This window comes from Nomascus leucogenys, chromosome 16 (assembly GCF_006542625.1).
Source record: "Nomascus leucogenys isolate Asia chromosome 16, Asia_NLE_v1, whole genome shotgun sequence".
Taxonomy (NCBI): domain Eukaryota; kingdom Metazoa; phylum Chordata; class Mammalia; order Primates; family Hylobatidae; genus Nomascus; species Nomascus leucogenys.
Window position 1 is genome coordinate 22,594,347 of NC_044396.1, and position 9,972 is coordinate 22,604,318.

General features: G+C 36.5%; 1 pseudogene; it reads right to left on the reverse strand.

Annotated features, from left to right (window-relative positions):
• Nucleotides 1–3,700: 3,700 nt before the first annotated feature.
• On the reverse strand, nucleotides 3,701–7,735 carry LOC100607005 (annotated as a pseudogene).
• Nucleotides 7,736–9,972: the final 2,237 nt, after the last annotated feature.

The window sequence follows — 9,972 nt, forward strand, 5'->3', positions numbered from 1 at the left end:
ATCTCTTTTTTATAAGAAATGTGATTATTGCCCTTGATTCAAAAGGATTTATTTTGTTACCCAAGAAAGCAAAAATGCTTTGTGACACAGGTTATCTGTATTGCTAGTTAGAGAAATTGCAATTACTGACTGTTTTCAATTCCTAGACTTTGGGAAATATTGACAGGCGCTCTCATCCTCAACTTTAGTGTTACTAATAAGTGTAGAGCTGGTGAAACTGTCTGGGGCTTAGGTTCACAGAGGTGAGTCAGAGGATTTTAATCTTTTGGATTTTAACATAATGGCTTTTCTCATATTAGTCTCCTTCAGGAAGAAGAAAATAAGAAAAAAACCTGTTCTTAAAATTCAAAGAAGGTTTACTAGCTAACTTCAGAAAGATGCTGGAAAGTGATTAATTTTTATACAACATATTTGAAAATGTGCTAGTTAATAAGAGGAATGCTATCCAGAGTGGAAACAACTTTTTCAAAAGCTCATTATTCTGGAGTCTTGCACATCAATGCTCATGATTTCCTGGATACAGTAATAGCAACCCCTATTTATGCACTACTTGCCATTTAAGGTTTTTAAAATGATAAATAGCTGCTGTTTGGAATCTGCCTCTAGTTTGAATACCAAAATGACAGTATAGTTCAGGACTTCATGGTTCACCTAATGGATATATCTTGTTTACTGTTGAAATGTTCTAATCTTCATTTCCATGATAATGACAACAAAAAGGAGAGCAGTGTTGTTTACCAATGGAGCTGCAGTCACACCAGAATTATCTTTTTATAAAACATCAGAGTGACAGGGATTATGGTTGCTTTTATGTTCTGGGAATTACTTAATTTTAACAGCTTAGAGAGATGCCACTACTATGAATCTGGGTATTTTCCTTTCTTATCACGCCTAGCATTGCTTATTTTTATAATTTGTTGTTTTCTGAACATAGGGGGAAAAGATCTATTTGTATATTTTCCCCTCAGAAACAATACCAATTTGGTAGATATCTCAATAGCTTACCTAGTGTTTCAAGATGAAAGTGATATACTAGTAGAATGATTGATTATATAATTCATGTGGAAGACCATGGGGCTAGAATTCCCTAATCCCTTTGGAGTCAAAATGGGAGATGAGTGGGAGTAGAGGGCTACCAATGACTCTGAAATGATGGTGCGCTGACTTTTGATAAAGGATTAAGAAAAGATCCTGTCTCATTAAATATATCTGTGTTCACCTAGTATTACAGTGGGTCATTTTACATATGTGTCAATTATAGTTTTTTTTCCGTTTGTAAATGTCATGAAACTAGTGATTTGACTTTTAAAAAATTATTATATTCAACAACTGATATCCAAGTAGAAGAAAAGTGACCAGCTGCTGTCATAGTGCACTATTCCAAAGCTGCCTTATCTACACACAAGAAAGACTACCGAGTCAATTTTCGAAATAGCATAAAAAAAGAGGAAGGTGAATATTACGTAATGTTATAACAACAGGAAACGTTGAGCAAATAAGTTAATCATAATTATTGTAAATTCTTCACTGCAAAAATAGAATAAGGAATAACTACTACTATCTGATTTTTTAAAAAACAAAATGTGGAATAAAATACAAAGTAAGACACAGAGTTGACAGGTTACAAAAAGGATAATAGTATATTTTTCAAATCTAAGAAATTACGTATTGATGATGTGCAAGCTACCTCTGCTCTGCCTGAAAATAGAATTTACAGAGTTAGAAGAATGTGGAAGGAAGAAGAGAGACACCTTAGAATTACCGTTATTCCACATGGGAGGTGAATTCTGTATTCCTGAGATTGTAGTTCCCCTATGACTCTGGAGTGCTACATATTTTTTTTTTTTTTTTTTTTTTTTTTTTTTTTTTTTTGAGATGGAGTCTTGCTCTGTCGCCCAGGCTGGAGTGCAGTGGCGTGAACTCAGCGCACTTCAGGCTGCGCCTCCCGGGTTCACGCCATTCTCCTGCCTCAGCCTCTGGAGTACCTGGGACTACAGCGCCTGCAACCATGCCTGGCTAATTTTTTTTTTTTTTTTTTTGTATTTTTGGTAGAGATGGGGTTTCACCGTGTTAGCCAAAATGGTCTCGATCTCCTGACCGCGTGATCCATCCGCCTCGGCCTCCCAAAGTGTTGGGATTACAGGCGTAAGCCACCGCGCCCGGCCGGAGTGCCACATAATTTTGACGATGCCTTCTTAGAAGAGTAAACCTGAGTTGATAGACCGTTCTGGAAAGACAATAGGTGTACGCAGATGTGGAGCATGTTTATTATTCTATTCCCATGGTCTTCTACAAGGAGAAAGGGTGGAAGGTGGCTCCTTTGCCCTCACGGTGCCTTCAGAAAAAATGTTGCCTCTTAATGTAAACGTAATTAAATATATTTTAAAAATAATATGTATTTTAAAAATCTAACAGGTTCAAAACATCTTTAAATATAATATGATTTAATATTAATTAATGGGTTTGAAATTGATAATTTAATTTTCTGTAACAATACTTAGTCCTACCTTCCAAAATGGAAATTATACAACTTGACCAATGTTCTATGTGAAAATAATTTCGTTGATTTCCATTTACTATGAGCATCTGCATAGAAGTGTTATTCTTTTTTATGCTTATGAATCTAGTTAATTGTTCAAACTGTGCTAGAGAATAAGTACTTTGGAATACATATTTCATTAGATTCATTTACAACCAGATGGTTTCCAATGGGAATTTCTTAACGGTAACCTGATTATCAAAAAAAAGGTGAAAATCTGTATCATCTGCTTTCAAGTCTAGTGTTATGTCAAAATATATTTTTCAATTATGCATTTAATTATTCAGCTAATGAGTTTCATAAATAGTAGAGATTTCATTTTAAATTATTTTTATAAATAGTTCCAAAGCATTTTTTTTTGTTGTTTTTTGTTTGTTTGTTTTGTTTTTGAGACAGGATCTCTGTTGCCCAGGCTGGAGTGCAGTGGCGGAATCTGGGCTCACTGCAAACTCTGCCCCCTGGGTTCAAGTGATTCTTGTGCCTCAGCCTTCCAAGTAGCTGGGATCATAAGTGTGCGCCACCATGCCCGGTTTATTTTTGTATTTTTAGTAGAGATGAGGTTTTGCCATGTTGGCCAGACTGGTCTGAAGCTCCTGGCCTTCAGTGATCTGCCTGCCTCGGCCTCCCAGAGTGCTGGGATTATAGGATTGAGCCATCGTGCCCGGCCCAAAAACATGTTTTTCAATTATTATTTTTCGAATGAAGACGTATAATTGACCTATGTTTACACATGTATGTTCTCTATACAGTGAAACTTTTTAAAGAGAGAACAGTATGGAAAATTAAAAAGCTCTGGTTCTCCAAGGCAAAGGCAGAGAAAGGGCAACATTTTGTTATGCCTCCTGATTTTACTCCTTGAGTTTTATTTTCTCCCCTTGTCTATTTTTTTCATGCTAGAAACTGTATTCTTAAGGGAGCATACCTCTTCAGGCAAGCATGATAAATGACAGATTTTAATACAGTGTGACCATATAGTTGAGAAGTAATTACCTAATAAAGACAATAATGTTACTATTTCGATTATTTTGGGGGGGGGGCATTAGTTTTACATCATCTAAAACAAAATCCAGGTTTCAAATTCACTGGTAGTAAATATATTAACTTTTTGATCAAAATGGAGAGCCTCTCAAGATAAACAGTTGTGCAGTCAGCAATGACAAGTTAGTCAGGATAGCAGGAACCTGGGGTCAAGCCTATTTTCACCATTTTGGTCTCACCATCATATATAAGCGGGACTGCAGTTGTGTAGCACTTGTTTCTGACATCAGTGTGGCATATCTCTGTAGCACTGTCTTCATCATGGATATTGCTCTGGGTAGCAGGAACTCTAATTATCCAGTTCCACTTCTGTAGGATCACATTTTTTTACAGAGGTACGACAAATGGTACACAAATTTTGTTCTCAACCTCGAGATGGGATCAGATATATTCTTCTTGTTGTCCAGGAGAATAGCAATTTGGATGTTTCTCTCCACAATGTCCTCATTAGGATCTTTGGTAGAAGAGATGATGGTGAAAATAACATGGGCCCACTTACATTTGTCATCAACAAGAATGATCCTCTCATCTTCATCTTGATATCACAAGAACAGACTTAACAAAAATGGCCTGGACTGTCCAGAAAAGAAGATAGTTCTTTATCTTGACTTCAGTTCTCTTGAAAACCCAAATTCTAAAATGAGTCAGACACTTCCTCCAAGGTTTAATATAGAATTATAACTCAACACATTTCAGAAAGAATAAAGGACAAGGAAGTAAGTCAAGAATAATTCCATTTGCAGAAAGAGGCCCTGCTGCCTTGTTTTATTTTATTTTTTTTGACCCAGGAAATGTAGGGGCCCATTAGCAAAGTAGAATCGACATTTAAATACATAAGCAAACATGAAGGCTTTTGTCATTTCCTCTCAGTTTTGAATCTTTGGTGTCATGTGGGAAGTGGGTTGGTTTCACATCTGAAATAGAGGAGGAAGGAATGAAGGAGTTCACAGTGACCTAAGATAAATATCTCATGCATACTAATTTTTTAATGTTACCAGAGTGGTCCCAAACTCCTTAACTTTCTGAGCTCAACGTGATGGTAATATTTAATTAAATAGTTTGCGTCCCTCTTTTGCATTTTGTGGCAGAAATGATACAATTCTCCTGTCTTGGTGGAATTTGGGGAGTGGATCTGGAGGCGCTGCAATTGCTCATCATCACCTGTGAGCTTAAACTCATTTCTTTCTGCAAGCCTCTCCTAGCCCTCTTCCCAACGTTTCATTATTTGTCCATGCTGCTCCTGCTCCTTGTTTATTTCTACCCAAAATGCCAAGAAAAACTCTCCATAATGCCCCAAGTTTAGGAACTGACTTTTCTTTTCCCTCATAAGTTGGAAAAACAAATCTTCATGTTGTTTTTGCATATAGAACTATTTAGATACTTTCAACCTGGAAATTGTCTTTCATAATCAAAAGGCTCATACATATGTGCTTTTCTAAACCTACTGATCTTAAACTGTGGGATGTCAGGACCTCCTTTTACTCTTAAATTACCCAGGGCCCTAGAGAGCTTTTCTTTATGTGGTTATATCTACCGCTATTTATCCTACTAGTAATTAAATGAGAAATATTAAAAATATTTCTGTGATCTGAATATTTGTAACACCACAAAAATTTATTTGAAGAAACCTAATCCACACTGTTATACTTTAGGAGGTCATTAGGTCATGAGGGCAGAGCCTTTAGTAATGGGATTAGTTATCTTATAAAAAAGGCATAAAGGAGATGGTTTGCCCCTTCTGTCTTTAAGGACACAGAGAGAAGGTACCATCTATGAACCAGAGCGAGCTTTCACCAGATGTTGAATCTGCTGGAGCTTTATGGTGGACTTCCCATACTCTAGAAATGTGAGAAATTTCTGTTGTTAATAAGCCACACAGATTATGGTACTTTTGTTATAATAGCCTGAATAGACTAAGTGTTTAAGTATTAAAATAATACATTATGATATATTAATTCAATATATAATTATTCAGAAAAAACAATACAATTTCAATTATGCAAGACAAATTCTAGAGAACTGCTGTACGTTATGTCTGCAATTAACAATATTGCACTGTGCACCTAAAAATCTGTTAAGAAGGTAGGTATCATGTGTTCTTATAGCAATAAAAATTAACAATAATAAATTTATTGCAGTTTAATATGTATAACATCTTTTTAGGAAAAATAATTGTATATTACAAAACAAAAAATTGTAGTGAGAATGGTGGCATTGTACATTTTCACGGATCTTTTTTCTTATCTGGCTTATAGATGATAGTAGAGTCTCATTTCTGCTTCTACATTTACACTATTGCAATATGTTGTTTTGGTTGAGGTTTATTAAAAAATCTGGAGAAGTTTCTAAAGTATAGGAAGTATCCAAAGAAGCATATGAAGAAAATACTCTGGGGGGAGTACAGTCACATCCGCTGTGAAGGCACAGATGAGTTCCTAAAATGCCCTGAGCTATGCAAAACAGTGCTTTTAAAAATACAGGGTTTGTAAGAAAATGAGTTTAGGAATATAGTGCTCAGAAACTTTTCTGACACACACAAATCTAGATACTAATCTAATTAAAAAGAAGGGCTCTTATAAAAATGGTAGCACGGTTTTAGACATTAAATAGGCAAGAAATGAATGAATTCAATGATAAATACAGCATGACCTTATCGGAAATTTATTTGTGGAACCAGGTGTCTTCACTCCCACCAGGCTGGTCTACCTGGCTCCCAAGTCCAACACTCTACAGGAAAGAGGAAAATAACAAAAGAGAGATGAAGAGAGAAAAAGGAAGGTGAACACAGAGGGAAAATGCAAAATAGACTGAGAGAAAATGAGGAAATTAAAGAGAGGGAGGTTGGGGGCCTCTTTAGTGTCCTTGGTAGTTAGAAGGATGGCACCTTGTGAGTTTTTGTAAAGTGCTGGTGGGAAAGTGATGTGAAATTGAATGGAATATGGTAACACCATGTGTGGATGGGTGTGGCCCAGTGTCCTCGTGAAGTGTGTGTCTGAGTGGGATGTTTGTATTTGTAGGAGGGAAAAAGTAATATCTCTTCCTTACCTATCACAAGGTTTGCAGCTGACACTCCTATAATGAAAGGTAGATTAACAAGAGGAAAGCATAACAAATTTGTTTAACAAAGTTTTATGTGGCACAGGACACTTCAGAAATGGAGATCCAGAATGAATGAAGGATAGTTTCTCAAAAGGGATATTGAGCAACTCTCTCTTTCTTCCTCTTATCTCCCTTTCTGTCTCTGTCTCTCTGTCTCTGTCTCTCTGTCTCTCCTTCTCTCTTTCTCTCACACACACACGAACACAAACGTGCGTGAGCATGTAGTGTACCAGGTCTCCTATGAAGTACATCTTATTTTAGTTTGTGAGACAGTGATATGAAACCCAAATTTGGAATAATTTTGTAATCATCAAGACAGAGTAGAGTGCCATTAATCTTATATATTGGATATTCCAGTAGTTTTGTATATTAACTCATGGTGAATTGGGAATTAAGAATACAGTATTTCATATTATTTGAGAAAATTATTCACTTTTAGGTTATTTTCTTTAATGTACCTTGAAATAAAAGCTTCACTTCAGACCCTCGGAAATGCTGGATGAAGGTAAAAATTACTTTGAATGCTTCTGAAACTATAAAAATACTGCCTAGGGTGTTCTCTATTGATTATATATGCAGATTACCTTTTAAACTGCCTCTCTTATGAGGTATTAATTTGTGCTTGGAATATTTTATGTCTTGATAACTTGATTGATTTTGAGCAAAGTCAGTAAAACATAGATCTTTATTTAAGTAAAATTCAATAGAAAGGCTTTCATCTGACATCAGTCAGATTTTATTGAGGGTTTGCTATAATTCCTTTTGATACAATATCTCATTTCATTAATAACAAATATAGGAATATATGCCAGATTCTGAAATGAATTACAATCGGAGCCATAGATATTATTCTAAACCACATTCAAGTGTCAATTCACTTCCATTTCAACTAACTTGATAAATAGTAATACCCTAAGTTTACACAGTTTCATATTCATTACCGTATTTTTTCCTACTAACAACACCCAAAGCAGGTAAAAATCATACTAGCATAAAACTTGACATGACAAGGTTATCTGCAGTGGTTTGGAGCATCTGGAGAGAGGCCAGAACCTCCATCTTGGAGTGAGACTGAACAGTAGGGATAGAAATGTTTGGGAACTTGAAAGGGTGGAGGTAGGAGCACAGAACAGTTTCAGATTCCAGAATAAACTCAAGTCAGATGTATAAGTTATGGTACACAAAGTGTGTGTCTATGGATGATTGTCTAATATGTTTAGTTCCCATATGTGGGCAGGGAGTTTACCTGACAGGAAAGCCACAAGCACCTGTGCCACAAAAGGTTACTGGGAACGGGGAGAACTAGACTAGAGTGGTCACAAGGAGGAGTATGATCATAGCATTATTAGGAGTACACATAAAGATCACCTACAGAGCTGGGTAAATGTGCACTGTGTGATTGGGTAGGTCCAGAATGGGGCTGTGGCATGTTTGTTTTTAAAAGCCACAGAAGTGATACACTTGGTCTATGGTGAGAACCATGACTTAAATAAGAGTTCAGTATGGGGTAGCAGCATTCATGACATAGCTAGGAGCCAATGGTAGACGGGCAGAAAAGGCAGGGCTCTAAAGTCGAAGAGTTGAGGGATAGATTGCAGTGCCCTGCAAAATATCTCAGGGTGAATGTTTCAGAGCAATTATGGTCATACTTGTTTCTTTTTTAAAGGACACAGTGATGAATTCCATTGTGTATGTGTGTGTATGTGTGTGTCTGTGTATGTGTGTGCTGGCCATGTGTCAGAACAATAGGTCTACCAAACTGTAGGCATAGGGCTGGTTGAGGCATGTTAATACTAGGGAGGTAAATTATTAATCTGTGGGTTTTGCAAAAATGCAGTTGTCAGCAATGGGCAATTTATAACCAGTGTCTCTCAAAAATTCAGACAAGACATTAGCTTCGGGGATATCTATCATGAGTAAGGGGACCGCAAACACTCAAAAGATTCAGAGTCAAATACTTTTTTGAGAAAAATGGGAAGAGAAAATCAAGAGACATATTTAAGTCATAATATCCAATAGCAAAATTGGGCTAGAGATATAAACAGACAATTCATAGTAAAATCACTAACGGGAAAACAAACAAACAAACAAACAAAAACACGTAAGAAAAGATGTCCAAACTTTCTGATACTAGCAATAATAATTAAAGTACAGAGATAATTTAATTTTATTAAATTAGCAAAAGTTAAAAAGTAATAGAATCAGTATTAGTTTCCTATGACTGTTGAAACAAATTATCACAAACTAAGAGGCTTAAGGCAACACAGATTTATTCTCTTAGAATTCTAGAGGTCTGAAATCTGAAATCAGTTTCACTGGACTAAAGTCAAGGTATTAGCAGGGCTGGTTACTTTCAGAGGCTCTAGGAGGAGAATTAGAGGAGAGGGGAATTAGTTTCTAGCCTTTTCTAGCTTCTGAAGGCCACCTACTTTCCTTGGCTGGTGACTCCTTCCTCTTAATAACTACTCCAATCTCTTGAATACTCTTGAATACTCCAATCTCTTGAATACTCCAATCTCTTGAATAATGAGGAGAATACTCTCCTCATTAGGCTTGTATTCTTTTTTTAAAATTTTATTTTAAGTTCTGGGATACATGCGCAGAACATGCAGGTTTGTTACATAGGTATACATGTGCCATGGTGATTTGCTGCACCTATCAACACATCATCTAGGTTTTAAGCCCCCCATGCATTAGGTATTTGCCCTAATCCTCCCCCTCCCCTTGACCCTACCCCCTGACAGGCCCCAGTGTGTGATGCTTCCCTCTCTGTGTCCATGTGTTCTCATTGTTCAACTCCCACTTATGAGTGAGAACATGCGGTGTTTGGTTTTCTGTTCCTGTGTTAGTTTGCTGAGAATGATAGCTTCCAGGTTCATCCATGTCCCTGCAAAAAACATGAACTCATTCTTTTTTATGGCTGCATAGTATTCTATGGGATATATGTGCCAGATTTTCTTCATCCAGTCTATCATTGATGGGCATTTGCTATAGTAAATAGTGCTGCAATAAACATATGTGTGCATGTTTCTTTATAGAATGATTTGCAATCCTTTGAGTATATACTCAGTAATGAAACTGCTGTGTCAAATGGTATTTCTGGTTCTAGATCCTTGAGGAATCACCACACTGTTCTGTTTTCCACAATGGTTGAATTTATTTACACTCCCACCAACAGTGTAAAAGCGTTCCTATTTTTCTACACAGGCTTGTGTTCTTTGAGTCTGGTTTCTTTCTCTTAACATGAAGTTTGTTGCAAGAGGCTGCAGTTAACTTACTTTCATTGCTAATAGTAT